Raw genomic sequence first — 15272 nt, 5'->3', positions numbered from 1 at the left:
GCCAGCCATACCCTGTAACTGGTAAGGCCTGAGGGATGCTGGGAGAACCTGGCAGGCCAGGTCTGCTTTGATATGTTAAACAGGCACCTCAGCCGGTATTTGTCCCTGGAGCTTGAAACTTAACAGTCTGTATGCACATCACATGCATGTACATGCCCACAGAGGCCAGAAGAGGTCATCTGATCCCCTGACATGGATTTTGGAAACTCAAACCAGGTCCTCTACAAGAGCACCGAGTGAATGGGTGAGCCATCTCTCCAGCCCAGGCTACACTGTTCAACCAATATAATCCAGAGCTCTAGTTCTAGTTAAAGGCCTGGACTGTCTCAAGCCAGACATCCTTTTATCATGTCTTCTTAATTTCATTAGGTGGCCACTCAGGCTATGTGGGCTCCTAACTGTGGGGTCCATTGCTCCTCTCTCTCTCCTGTTTGCCTCTCCAATTCCTGCATCTTTCCTTTTCCCTTGAACGACAAGGACCACCCTTCTCCTTGCGCTCCGTGAAACCATCACCCGCTGACCCGTCCTGGGGTCAGTTTTGAGATTCATTTCTCTCAGGAGACTCTTCCTTTCTGATCCTCTGCCAGACTGACTTCCCAGAAACCCCAGTGCTGCCTGGAGACTCTGATGACCAAAATGTTGGAGGATATGTTGTGGGTTGTTTTACTCTTTAGTGGGGCCCACTACCCAGCTCCCAAATAAATACACACAGAGACTTATTCTTACTTATGAATGCCTGGCCTTAGCTTGGCTTGTTTCTAGACAGCTTTTCTTATCTTAAATTATCCCGTCTACCTTTTGCCTCTGGGCTTTTACCTTTCACTATTTCTGTATGCCTTTTCTTTCCGTCTTATTCCGTGTCTGGCTGGGTGGCTGGGTGGCTAAGTGGCTAGCCCCTGAAGTCCTCCTCTTTCCTCTCTTGATCCTTGATTTCTTTTCTCTCTTTTTCTTTATCCCCTCTGCCTGCCAGCCCCGCCTGTCCTCTCTCCTACCTCACTATTGGCCGTTCAGCTCTTTATTAGACCCATCAGGTGTGTTAGACAGGCGCCGTAACACAGCTTCACCGAGTTAAACAAATGCAACAAATAAAGAATACGACACATCTTTGTATCATTAAACAAGTGTTCCACAGCAAGAACAAATGTAACACATTTTAAAATAATATTCCACATCAGGGACACCTCCTCCTTTTGTAACAAGGCTCTCGAACTTAGTCGTCGCCCAGACCTTAGCACAACTGACGACTCCATGATGGAAGTCCCATTCAGGCCGTAAAACTCAGCACGTAAGCAGCATCACCTGCCAAAACAAAAACAAAGACCTAATCCATCAAAGTCCATGACTTTGGCAAAGTCTCTAAATGTACTAACCTTGCTTTTTAGCTTCTGTAGTTCCATTTCTGGCTAACTGTTCTTGTTTACTGAAGAGTGTCAACCCAGAATATGGTTTTTGTGCTTAAAACCTCACCCTGAGAAAGGCTCGGGGCTACACTGGGATCCTGACCACCCAGTGTAGGCACTGGCTGACTAATAAAGACTTTCTATTGGCTTAAATCCGTGTCCATGTAGTCCTCTCTGGTGGATACCCCACAACACTTTTGGTCTGTTTTCTTTTGGAAAGAATCTTTCTTCCCCTCCTCAAAGCTATGGGCCAGCAATCCTGTAGCTACCTACAGACTTTGTGCTTTAGACAGTCTGGCTACAGTATCTCTCAACAATGGCAACCTGTCTCTCTTTCCTGCCTTGCTACTGGCTGTTCAGTTCTTTATTAGACCATCAGGTGTTTTAGACAGGCACAGTAATACAGTCTCACAGAGTTAAACAAATGCAAAATAAACAAAATAACATACCTTAAAATAATATTCTACCACAAATACCAATTTAAAATTTTTAAAAAATTTTTATTTTATGTCCATTGGTGTTTTGCCTGCACGTATGTCTGTGTGAGGATGTCAGATCTTGGAGTCTCAGACAGTTGTGAGCTGCCATATGGGTGCTGGGAATTGAACCCAGGTCCATTTGGAAGAGCAGCCAGTGCTCTTAACCACTGAGCCATCTCTCTAGCCCTGAATCCAATTTTTCAGAATAGTTAATACTAGTTTAAAACCTCAGAAGCCTTGTGTAATACGTTCACCACGTTAGAAAATCACCAAGTCACCAGCCAGATGGCATCATCTACAGCTGCATGAGACTTTACGCCAAGAGACTTCCTTCGTCCCCTCCACCAGTTCAGGTCCAAGGTCTCCCAGGTTCTCCGAGGGAAGTGGGTGAAAGGAGAAAGAAGGGAGAATCCCATGCCCAGAGAGGGAGAAGACAGAAAGTTAAACTTAGCTGGGCTGTAGCTGGAGTTTTCCTGCCTGGCCCACAGTCAGGACAAATCTCTCACCTGCCAGTCCCACAGCCGTCAGACCCGACCAAGTAAACACAGAGACTTGTATTGGTTACAAACTGTATGGCCGTGGCAGGCTTCTTGCTAACTGTTCTTACAGCTTAAATTAATCCATTTCCATTCATCTATACCTTGCCACATGGCTCGCGGCTTACCGGCATCTTCACATGCTGTTTCTCATCATGGCGGCTGGCAGTGTCTCTCTGACTCAGCCTTCCACTTCCCAGCTCTATTCTCCTCCTTGTCCCACCTATACTTCCTGCCTGGCCACTGACCAATCAGTGATTTATTCATTGACCAATCAGCAACACATTTGACATACAGACCATCCTACAGCACTGGGCCTCGTGGGAAAGAAGGAAATCTAGTTCAACACAACTCCGTTAGCCGGTGCTGGCTCCAGCTTCTAGACTCTGACCCGGGCAGTTTATTTTAGACAGTACAATTTTTTGGGGAAAAAAGTTTCCTGCTAACAACTATCTCCATTCCATGTGCACAATAAAGCTAAGGTGTGACTACATCAAAATACTCTACCGTGACGATGGTTTCTATAGCTTAAGGGTGGCGTAGGATCTGGTGTGGTCTTGGTCATGTAAATGGCATGGAGGTCTCCAGGCTATAAAGTACATGTGACAGCTCCCCCTAAGGATGGGTTCTACCGACTGAGAAGCAAAGCTCAAGATGAAGGTCTCGAGAGGCAGAGTAGCAATGGAAAAGGAATAAAGATGATGGTCTGGGGGATTTGGGTGTGGCTTGACCCTACAGAGAGCATAGCTCACCAGGCTATTAACTACACCGACTCCCAGCCTTCTGGAAGGCATACATACTTGAAGAGACAAGTCTGCACACTTCACATTCCTGGTTTCCCTAGTGCTTATCTGCGCACCCAAGGACCTTGTGCCCTCCACACCTTGCCGGATGCCAGAGATGCCCAAAGTGTCTGGGGAACTCTGACCTTTGACCTAGTTTCTAAATGACTTCAGGGTTTCCTCTTTAGGGAGGCAGAATGAGAACATAGCAATAAAATCCTGTTAAGAGAAACCAGTGAGTTTGAAGAAAAGAATTCATAAAGATAAGGAGGGATTTGTACAAAATATTAAACATGAGCCTTTCCCAACCAAATACTATGAAAACTTGTGTGTTCCACCCTGAAAGATTTTTATGCAAATGCTTCAATCCTCACCACCCAGGAAACTCTCACCACCTCCACCTTGTTTACACAAAGACCCTCTGTTATACTCCAGGAATTTGATGGCCTGAGCTCTGACTCTTTCCCCTTTCTCCTTTTCCTGGGCACCAATTACCTTAAGACTGGCCAATCAGCCGGGCGGTGGTGGCGCACGCCTTTAATCCCAGCACTCAGGAGGCAGAGGCAGGTGGATCTCTGTGAGTTCCAGGCCAGCCAGGGCTACACAGGGAAACTTTGTCTCGAAAAAAACAGAAAAAAAAAAAAAAAAAAAAAGACTACCCAATCAAATAAGACTGTGAAGTCAGACCCCAGCCAATGAGAAAAAGACAGTCACCACCTCCTGGCCCTGTGTATTTTCTCTTCTAACACAGCCCAGCCTCCTAATCGAGAGGAATGATTGCTTTGTCCAGACACTTCAGCTGGAGTAGTGCTCTCTTTCTCCCTTTGCCACCCTGAACTCATTTTTTAAAAGATTTATTTATTTATTATGTATACAGTGTTCTGTCTGCATGTTGTTGTAACCAGAGTCCCTCAAAGACTACCAAGAGACCAAACCGATGCAAAAGCAAAGAGTCTTTTTATTGTTGCAAGTTAACTCCAGCCTCTCTGTCCGTCTGATGCAGCAGCAGAGCAGGAGAGACCCCAGTAGCAATGGGGTAGGCTTTTATAGGGAGTAAAGCAAGGGGGGATGTCTTGGGGTCTACAGACTACATAGGAACAGACTCAGGATTGGCTTATGTGAGTGGCAATCATATTAGTAACTTTTAATTGGCTAGGGTTAGTTGGGGGTTACAGTTAGTGATTTTTGGGCAGGCCTGGACAAGTCCCAGGCTCTGTCCTTGAGCTGCTGTGGAGGTTGGTTGACCTAGCATGTACTGACTGTGGAGGCTGATTCAGTGGCCAGGCTTGGTGCTGTTATGCCCAGATCTCAGAGATCCCCAAAAGACCACCACAGAGACCGAATCCCGTATGTAAAAGCAAAGAGCCTTTATTTTCAAACTCGGAGCTTGGGCTCTCTGTCCGATGAAGCTGAGAGAGCAGAGAGCCCAGAGCCCAGGTGGGGTGGGCTTTTAAGTCATAGCAGAGGTTGGGGTGAGGGGATTTCCCGGGTTCAGGACCCTGATTGGCTGACTTTTGTCTAGGGGTATGGGGAATGTTTAGAATGTTAGATGTTTCCTCTTAGATGCAGGCCCTACTGGGTGAGGTCAGCTTATGGCTTTTCCTGGGTCCAGGTGTTACCAGAAGCTGTGTCTGGGCCTCTAGGCCTGTCATGGCAGCTGTGTGGTCAAGCTGTTCCGTCCCCTACCCCCCACACCCCAGTGCATCCTATCTCCCTGTCCCTGCTGGCAGGAGCATCAGTGATTAACTGTCATTCATTCACGGCCCTCCCAGAAACTGCTTGGTTTCTTGAGGACTTGAGACTTCACGGTCTCAGGAAACTGAAATTGAGGCCTGATCTCTGAGAGAAGACTGAGCAGCCTATTATGGCGGCTGCTTGGTCCTTTCACTTGGATCCCTGCAGGCCAGAAGAGGGCACCAGATCTCATTACAGATGGTTGTGAGCCACCATGAAGTTGTTGGGAACTAAACTCAGGACCTCTGGAAGAACAGCCAGTGCTCTCAACCCCTGAGCCATCTCTCCAGCCCCCTGAAATTCATTTCTAACACTTGGACCTGATCCCCCTCTTAACTGTTGACTCATGTTTATTTTCACACCACGTACACTCCCTTCTCTGTCCGCTGTATACGACTTTCTAAAACCTGCCCCTAAAGACTACTCCAGAAAAGCCTCTTCCCTGTAAGGAGGGGCGGCTGCTGTCTTGAGTGGCTTTCCTTCCTCCTAACAAACTCAGACAATGACAGTCAGGCGCTTTCTTTGTTCTCTGAGTCCTCCAGCCCTGACACCTGTGCCCGTTTATGGCTGCTACCCATCTCCCCTCTGAATGCTTCAAGGCTAGAACTTGCCACCTAATGCTGGAGGGGCCATTGCCCTTCTTATGAACTTGGACCTGCATCCACAGCATCCCACCAGACCTCCACCTGGGTTCCTCCAGCCAGACTTCTGGCTCAAAGCAAGTGCCAAGTTCTCAGCCTCCAATCACTAGTAAGTTGATCTTCACGAGAAGTACCCTGAGAACCACCACCCTTGTTACTGACTGAGTTATATTTGTGGTTGCTGTTTTCTGAGACAGGGTGTTGTTAGGGTCCTTGAGAAGACCCAGTAAAAGACCACCAGACACGATGCAATCAGCAAGAGTGTTTGCTATCTCAAGAATGAAGGTACTGTGTGTAGGGGGGCAAAACAGCTTGACCACACAGCTGCCATGACAGGCCTAGAGGCCCAGGCACAGCTTCTGTGACAGGCTTACTGGCAGGCAACAACCAGACCCAGGAAAAGCCATAAGATGACACCACCCAGGGATCCACCTAGGGATGGGGAAGTACCTGACATCCCAAACATTCCAACCATTAGCTAAGATGGCCGGATGTCCCAGAGTCTTGCATACACCTGTTTTTGTTTTACAGATACCCCTAGATAATTGTCAGCCAGTCAGGGTCCTAAGCCCTGGAAATACCCTTACCCCAGCCTCTGCTATGATAAAAACTCTACCCCGCCTGGGCTCAGGGCTCCCTGCTCTCACTGCTGTGTCGGACAGAGAGCAAGCTTGGAGCTTGAAGAGAATAAAGGCTCTTTGCTTTTACACTCAAGATTCAGTCTCCGTGGTGGTTTTTTGGGGGTCCCTTCGAACTGGGCATACCAGCATGCTGAGGCGAGGCATGCAACACAAAGGCAAAAATGGCGACCCCCAAGAAAAGCTTGCAGGCTCTTCCATACACAGCTAAAGGAATTTCAAAAGCAGTGAGATCATTCTACCTAGGAGGCAGCAATTATATTACCAGATTTCTAATTGGTTAGGGCTAACGGGGGTGGGCTAAGGTTATAGCTTTTCCATTCTTGGGCAAGTCTGGACAAGTCCCAGGCTATGTCCTTATTTGGTTATTACCTGTGGAGGGGGGGAGGTTGACACAGGCTACTCGCAGTTCCCTTCATTTCAAGAGGCAGGAACTGAGGCCTAGTTCTTAACTGAGTTATTAGGAGCCTGTCATGGTATTTGCTTGGTCTTCTCTGGTTTCTCTGTATAGCCTTGGCTATCCCTGGACTTGTTATGTAGACCAGGCTGCCCTCAAATTCACTGAGATCTGCCTGCCTCTGCCTCCTGGGTGCTGGGCTCCAACAGGCCCAGTCTGTGTTTGCTAAGCAGACTTCTAAAGCTTTCAGAGATGCCTTCTGCCTACACATCTCGTTCTGACCCCATCCAGGCTCCCTCCACTGTCCTGTAACACAGTTGTCTGCCAAACTGCTCTTCTGGGGGGCAGAGTTTCAGGGTGACCCAAGTAATTTCCAATTCACTTCCCTTATGCAGTGAAACACTTCCAAAGGGCCCACAGTCAGCTCAAAGATAAAATCACACTACCCTTTGCCCCTTGATAGCCAAATGTGATCTTTACATTAATGTGTTGTTTTGTTTAATTGTGCTTGTAGCTGTGTATTACAGGTAAGCAAGTTGTCTTTTTGTTTCATAAGACCTCTGACCACTGTTAAGATTATAGAACATTTTATACCTGATATGTGCATGTGTATGGATATATATAGGGCGATTATATTTGTTTTATTTATTTATTTAAATTTTTAAATTAATTAGACAGTTAATTTTTTCCCAGCCTGCTCAGTTTCCCCTCCCTCCTCTCTTCCCAGTCCCTTTTCCCCAACTCCCCTCTCCCTCCATGTTTTGTGTATTTTAATTACTTGTATACTTGTGTGTCTGTGCATGGGTAAGTGCATGTGAGTGCAGGCCTCTGCCAACGACAGAGGCATTTGATTTCCCTGCAGTTGGAGTTCCATGCAGTTCTGAGCCATCTGATGTGGGTGCTAGGAATTGAACTTGGGTCCTCTGTAAGAGCAGTCTATGCCAACTCCGCAGACTCATGATTGAATTGAAAAAAAAAATTTACTGAACATTCCCTCCCCAACAAGCACTGCTCAGTCGTGCCCATCCAAGGATCCTCCCTCCCCTGAGGCTGTCTTTTTTTACTCTCATATGCTGTTTTCTGGGGGTCTCCATTGCCATGTCATAAGAACAATATGTATTTCCTATATCAAACTGAGGAGGTAATAAATATCAGACCTCCACTACTGATTACAATACCCTTAGAGTTGATTCTTTGGGATTTTTTTAATTTTTGTTTTGTTTTGTTTGTTTGTTTGGTTTTTTGAGACAGGGTTTCTCTGTGTAGCTTTGGTACCTGTCCTGGATCTCTCTCTGTAGACCAGGCTGGCCTCGAACTCACAGAGATCTGCCTGGCTCTGCCTGCCGAGTGCTGGGACTAAAGGCGTGTACCACCAACGCCCGGCATGTTTGTTTGTTTTGAGACAAGGTTTATCTGTGTAGCCTTGGCTATCTTGGAACTTACTCTGTAGACCAGGCTAGCCTTGAACTCAGAGATCCACTGGCTCCGCCTCACGAGTGCTGGGATTAAAGGCGTGCACCACCACTGCCCGGCTCATTCTTTGGTATTTGAGGCAGTCATTTCCCATAATGTATCTACTGGGTTCTAAAGTTTCCCCAGCCGTGTGCAGCCTACTCAGGTGGGAGAAAGGAGGTGCTGACTCCACTGGCCTTAGTGCCTGCTGAGAGAACCTTCCCAAGCTTGCCTTCTCTCTGGCCAGAAAAAAAAAAATGTGTCTCCCACTTTGAGACTCCTTGTTCCGGACTTTTTTTTTTTTTCCTTTGGGTTTCATTTGCTAAATGATCTGGGTCAGTCACTGGACTTAACAGTCTCCTGTCCACTGCACACCACTGACGTCCTTTCTTCTCCGGTCCAAGCTATACTGGGAAAGAAATGCCTCTTGTGTATGTATTATACTGGTAAATGGTCATGTGCTATTTAAGCTTTCTGAGAAGCTGATGCAGGGGCCTCTCACTTCAGACCCAAGTGTCACAGTGTACCCCAAAATCGCCCAGTCCTGGGTTAGACCAAATGACTCTGTAACCAGAATAAGAGGCTAAGAGACCAGCCCAAAGTAAAAACAAGCCTGGTCTACAGAGTGAGTTCCAGGCCAGCCAGAGCTGTTACACAGAGAAACCCTGTCTCAGGAAAACAAACAAACAAAACAATAACAACAACAACAACAACAAAACTCAACTTCCCCCCCTCAAAAAAAAAAAAAAAACAGCTAAAAGGTAAACTATTCCTTTTTTTAATAGGCAGGGTCTCTGTATGTAGCCCTGGCTGGCCTGGAACTCACTGTGTAGACCAGGCTGGCCTCAAACTCTTAAGATCCCTGCCTCTGCTCCCAATTGCTGGGATTAAATGTATGTGTGGTCAGGCTGGCTGAAATGCCTTTAGTGGGAATGGCTAACAGGAAGCTTATCCATGGACAAGACTCTGCCTAAGACTCCTCAATCATTAACTCTTGCGTTACGGTTTTAAAAGGGCTTCCTTAGTTAAGCCCCACTGGGGTGGTAAACCTCAATTTGATAATGTTTTGCACTCATTTAAAACGAAGAGCATGGATATGTGGTGTCATTTTGGGCCCTTGCAAAACACAAAAATATTTCTGAGAGGTAGAAGACAAGACTTGGATATGCTAATCCAGATGTATTTAAAATTTTCCTTAGACTTTCTCTAAATATTACTCAGTAGTTAAAAATACTAGACTGGTGTACTAACCTGGGTATTCAGTAACCATGTTTAGGGGACTCTCCTAATATAGACAGAAGAATTAAAAGGGACAATATTGTCCTTTGTCCTCCAAGGTCAACTAGGTCCCAGAGGACTGTGGGCATCTCTCAGAATGTTCTATAGCCCTGGTGAGTCACCTGACCTTTTTTGTTCAGGAAGGTAATGGACACCCTACTGTGTGGGCTCTGACCAGGGGCAATTCTACAAAGAGGAAGTTCAACACAGAATTTTCCTCCGTGTTTCCAGGTAAAGCCATAGTCAAGCAGGGCCTTTGACTCATCCTCTTGTAGATGGAACTGGTAAAGGAAGGTGAGAGGGGTGAGGGGCTCCTCCCAATCCCAAATGACCCTTAACTGGCCCTGAGAATAAAAACCAAAAATATTCCATCTTCTCCTCCAGGGTCCAGCCTGGTAAGTGGAGTTCTCAGTCCTCATCCAGGAAGTTTCTCTTTGCAACTGATGGAGATCACTGCAGAAAACCACAACCTGTCAAAATGCAGAGTTGTGGCGCCCAGTCCTCGTGGATATTTTTATAAAACACTCCTGTACCCAAGGCTCGAGGAACATTTTGGAAGAGGGTGTGGAAAGAGTGTAAAAGTCAGGGGATCAGGGGGTTTGCTGTGAGATTGTGCCTCCTAGTAATGTCAGAAGCTCCACCCCTCTCACCAACATGGCTGCCCAAACCAGAGCTGAACAAGGACAATAGACATGCCAAAGGGGATGGGAGTCGGGGCAGCGGATGACGAACCCTTGAGGTCTCAACCCTACACAAAGAACGGTAGGCAGCTAAGGAAGGCTGTGTGTGAGCTCCCTTTTCTGGCCGCTGCTGTGTTTTAGTGAGTGCCTGAGAGTTGAACTCAGGTCCTCATGCTGGTGAGGCGGTTCTCTTACCCATAGATCCCTGTGCTCAGACTTCACAGTGTCAGTTTTAATGGAAATGTAGCCCAGGGGATGGTCGGTATGGGTAGACAAATAGGAGACATTTTCTTTTTTTCTCTTTGTCTACAAAGCTGGGATCCAAGAAGGTGATACCAAAATGGCGGTGGCACACAACTTTAAAGCCAGCACTCGGGAGGCAGAGGCAGAGGCAGTCAGATGTCTGCATTCAAGGCCAGCCTGGTCTACAGAGTGAGTTCCAGGACAGCCAGGACTACACAGAGAGACCCTGTCTTGAAAAACCAAAAAACAAAAACAGCAGCAACAACAACAAAAAGAATTGCAGGAAGACTTGCTTTAGAGCCGAGGATGCAGTGAGAAAAAAAAAAAATCCCTGGAAAATCACACACACACACACACACACACACACACACACACACATTCCATGTTCACCTTAGTCAACAAGTGGAAAATGGAAAACGGTGCTTTGAAAAGAATAGTGAAATTCATCAACTCTGGCAAAAAGATAAAATAAAATAAAATAAAGGCACAAATATTTAATTCTAGAAATAAAAAAGACACACACTCACAGACTTGACACCAAAGCATTAATAAAATAGGAACAGCTTTTGCCAATTAATTCTGGAGCTTTAGATAAAATAGAGTAAGTACTAGAAAAACATCGCTTGCTGAAATAAAGTGTAAGAAAGAATAAAGTATCTGAACTCAAAGGTCAGACGGTAAGGCGGACGTGGACCATGACCTAAGATAGTGCAAGTATTTATTCTGGAAAAGAACATGCAGGGCCTGCTGTCCACTTACAAGCAGGGGTAGTTGTTATAGGGCAGAAGTGGGAGGTGGAGAAGGAGATTGAAAAACTTCGCTTCCCTTTCTTGGCCTGAGATTGGCCATTGCAAAGAGTAACTAGAATAGTGAGTTAAAGAATGTCAGGTGACCAGTGTCTCTGTGGCCCGCAGTTAAGGGTTTGCAGGCAGGTGGTGTGGCAGGAATCTAGGCTTCGGTTCTGGAATGCTAATTACTCTGGTTTCTGAAACTGTCGCCACTTAACCAAAATGCAAGAACTTTTCAAAAACGTCCTGTTCGTGACTGACGTGAATAGTTCTAGTTCCACTAAAGAAATAGAAACAGTAGAAGATAATCTTACCCTGAAGAAAACCCCAGCCTTTCGGCCATGGCAGCCATCTTCCAGGAACTTACCCAAATGACAAACGGAAAGGGATAGAGGAGGGGCGCTCGCAACATGCTCTCCAGGCCTTTTAGGAAACATGGAGTTGTTTCTTTGACCACTTAACACGAATCTACAAGAAGGGTGATATTGTAGGCACCAAGGGAATGGGCACTGTTCAAAAAGGAATGCCCCATAAGTGTTACCGTGGCAAAACCGGACGAGTCTACAACATCACCCAGCATGCCGTGGGCGTCACTGGACACAAGTAAGTTAAGGCAAGATTCTTGCCAAGAGATTCATGTGCGGATTGAGCGCATCAAGCACTCTAAGAGCCGAGGCAGCTTCTTGAAGCAGGTGAAGGAAAAGGAGCAGAGGAAAAAGGAAGCCAAGGAAGGAAAAGGGCCCCTGGGTTCAGCTGAAGCGCCAGCCTGCCCCACCCAGAGAAGCACACTTTGTAAGGCCTGAGGGAAGGAGGCTGAGCTGCCGGAGCCCATTCCATATGAATTCATGGCCTAATGGACATGGGTTAAGGGTTCTTCTTAAGTTGAAGTGGGGGTCTCCATCCTGAAAGAAAATATTGAAGCAAATTTAAAGAAAGAAAGAAACCCCCAGGTTTCACGATGTCATTGTTGAAACATTCTTCAAGGAATAATTAATTCTAGATTTACATATATGACATAAGAGTGATCATAGAAGAAGACCCTTCCTAAATGTACTCTATAAATACCTGTAACATGAGCAGGGCATGGTGGTGCACACCTGTAATACCAGTACTTGGGAGGCAGGAGCATAAGGATCAGGAGTTCAAAGTCATCCTCAGCTACAAGGTGAATCTGAGGTTGGCCAGGGCTATGTGAGACCCATAGCAAAAACCCAACCAATCAAACAAAACTAGCAATAAACAGTTAAATGATGGAAATTTAAAAAATGTTTTTGTAAGAGTATCAACCTAACACCAGAAAGTATAAGTGAGGAAAAGATCAGCTGGTCTTGGTGTCACTTCTTTATAACCCCAGTATTCAGGAGACTGGGACAAGATGATTATGAATTTGAGGCCAGTCTAGGCTAGCCAGTGAATTTCAAGCTAACCTGGGCTACATAATCAAAGCTCTCAAAAAGAACCAGAAAGAAAAGTATAGGCTAATCTAACTCAGGAACATAGATGTAAACATTGTACTTTTTTTGAGACAGTGCTGAAAGCAGACATTTCCTGTCCTGTCTGCCCATTCTCAAGTAACCGCTCAGAGACTTAAGACTAATTATAAATGCTTGGCCAATAGCTAACTCAGGCTTATTACTAACTAGCCCTTACATTTAAATTAACCCATTTCTGCCGGGCGGTGGTGGCGCACGCCTTTAATCCCAGCACTCGGGAGGCAGAGCCAGGCGGATCTCTGTGAGTTCGAGGCCAGCCTGGGCTACCAAGTGAGTCCCAGGAAAGGCGCAAAGCTACACAGAAAAACCCTGTCTCGAAAAACCAAAAAAAAAAAAAAAAAAAATTAACCCATTTCTAATAATCTACATTCTGCCACGTGTCTCATGGCTTGTTACATCATTTTCTACATGTCCTGCTTGCTCATCGGCTGGTTGTCATTTCTGGAGACTACCATTACTCTGCCCTTCTCTCCTAGCATTCTCTCCATGTCAGGCTGTCTTGCCCAATCTCTTTCTGTCCTGCTATTGGCCAATCAGTTTTATTATTAACAATAAGCATAATCCACAGCACAGTGCTTCACTCTTTGTAGCCCAGGCTTGCTTGGAACTTAGTATGTAGCTCAGTCCAGCCTCCTAGCTACATAGTAATCCTCTTAAGTATGGGGATTACAGGTATAAACCATAGTGCTTGGATCATGGTCATAAAACATTAAGACAGAATATAGCACTGTAAAAAAAAAAAGAATATAGCACTGTATAGCAAAATAAATTTCAATGATGATATATTAATTAGTTGTATTATTACTTGATAACATAATCAGAAATGAAAAACTGCTTTAACAATAAACATTCAAATAATACATTACTGTCTAGAGCTCTTGGGCTGGTGTCTTAGTTACGTTCTACTGCTGTTTCCAAGGCAATTTATAGAAAAAAGAATTTAATTGGGGGCTTGCTGACAATTGGAGAGGGTTAGTTCATTGTCATCATGGTGAGGAGCGTGGTAGCAGGCAGGCAGGCATAGTGCCGAAGAAGTAGCTGAGAGCTCACATCTGACCCAAAAGTTGCAGGCAAAGAGAGATTGGGCCTGGTGTGGGCTTTTGAAACCTGAAAGCCCACCCCCAATGACACACCTCCTCCAACAAGGCCACACCTCCTAATCCTTCCCAAACAGTTCCACTAACTGGGGGCCAAGCATCCAAATAGATGAGCCTATGGGGGGCCATTCTCATCCAAACCACCACAGTTAGGTTTCTTTTCTCTGCTGATTAAAGAGTTAAAAGGCAGGAAATAAATGACAATCACAGCAAGCAAACAAGTTTTATTAAAAGCAAAAGTACCCCTGCAGACTCCCCATAAATGGGGAAGAGATTTGGACAAAAATCTTTCCCTCTGGAAGACTGAGAGTTCCACATGCTGTTTGTTTGTTTGTAGTCTAGAACAGGTGTCCTTCCCCTCGTTTTTGAATTGGTCTACCTAAACAAAGGAGTGGGCTGATTGACTTGCAGGAGGTCCAGGGTCTGCCTAGGATATGCCCAGGCATGTCCCTGGAAGTGTGTGTGTGGGGGACCACGGTGGAGAAAAACCACACCAAGTCTTTGGAGAGAAGCTGGAAGCATGTCATCCTCTTGTCCTATCTGTATACCTGACAGGGGCCATCGGACGGCTATGTTTCCTCATTGCTCTTCCTCGGAGGTCACATTAACTGCTGCGGGGACTTGGGGACGACGAAGATCGCTCTGGCTGCTTCCTGCTGACAACAGGGGTGATGTGGGGCGGGGCAGCAGTAAGATAGTCTCCGGAGTGGATGGAACTGAGCGGCCACGGTAGGTCTTGGTTGGTGGTGGATCTCCAGCGTGAAGGACAACCGCTTGATGACAGTGCACCTCCTTGGGGTGTGCCATGAGGGCAAGATGGCACCTGTAACACAGGTAAACTGAGACTATTAGTGCAACTATAAATCCTACTGAGAGAATAATTAAGAAGAAAACGGGAGCAATGTTGTCGTTATTAGAGGAGGACCATAGACAAGAATACCGCCCGAAGGGCCCTTTGCAAGATTTGTTATCAGCGTCTCCGAGGCTGATCATGTGGTTTCCTCTGCTGTCCACCACAAAGTATGCACTGTAAAGGCCACTGGTCTGATTCAGGAGCTCAAGGAGCCTCCCATCATCAGCCAGTCTAAGTTCAGAAGCTGGCCACAGCGTCTCTTCCCACGCAACCTCCTCACGAGGAACGCCGGGAGGTAAAGTGAATGAAAGTTCTTCTACATCGCAATGCCCGTAAGTCGTGTTTAAGAGAGTGAAGTGCACCTGTGCAGTCGGCTTGACTGTGCACCAGGGTCCCGCAGAAGGGAGGGAATATTTGGAAACCTCACACGAGAAGTCAGTGAGAGCAATGGTTTCGTTAGCCATGGCCTCCCAACAAAATATACCCCTCCCCATATACCAGATGGAATTCTTGGTGGGGGTGGGTACCAAAGGCCAGGCCTGTGTGAAATCCGAGACCCATGTTTGTCGAGGGCAGAGCCAGATACCATTTTTCAATTGACAATCTGATAGGGAAATGTAGTCCCATTGTTTTTTGTTCCGTAGTATTGCCCAGCGATGTCCCACGGGCACAATACGGGTGTTTCGGATAATTTCTCCTAACCCTGTGAGTTGGACAACAGGGTATCTGATCGCCTCATTCAGTCGGGGAACATGGGCGATTAGGGCACAGGACGTCTCAT

The 15272-nt window shown here is 46.2% G+C and overlaps 1 pseudogene; it reads left to right on the top strand.

The window, feature by feature from the left end:
- Positions 1 to 11419: 11419 nt before the first annotated feature.
- Positions 11420 to 11902, top strand: LOC128115171 (60S ribosomal protein L21-like; annotated as a pseudogene).
- Positions 11903 to 15272: the final 3370 nt, after the last annotated feature.

This window comes from Peromyscus californicus, unplaced genomic scaffold (assembly GCF_007827085.1).
Source record: "Peromyscus californicus insignis strain IS unplaced genomic scaffold, ASM782708v3 Scaffold_1__1_contigs__length_55948999, whole genome shotgun sequence".
NCBI lineage: Eukaryota > Metazoa > Chordata > Mammalia > Rodentia > Cricetidae > Peromyscus > Peromyscus californicus.
The sequence above is the reverse complement of the archived record's forward strand: the minus strand, read 5'-3'. Positions and strand labels throughout refer to the sequence as shown.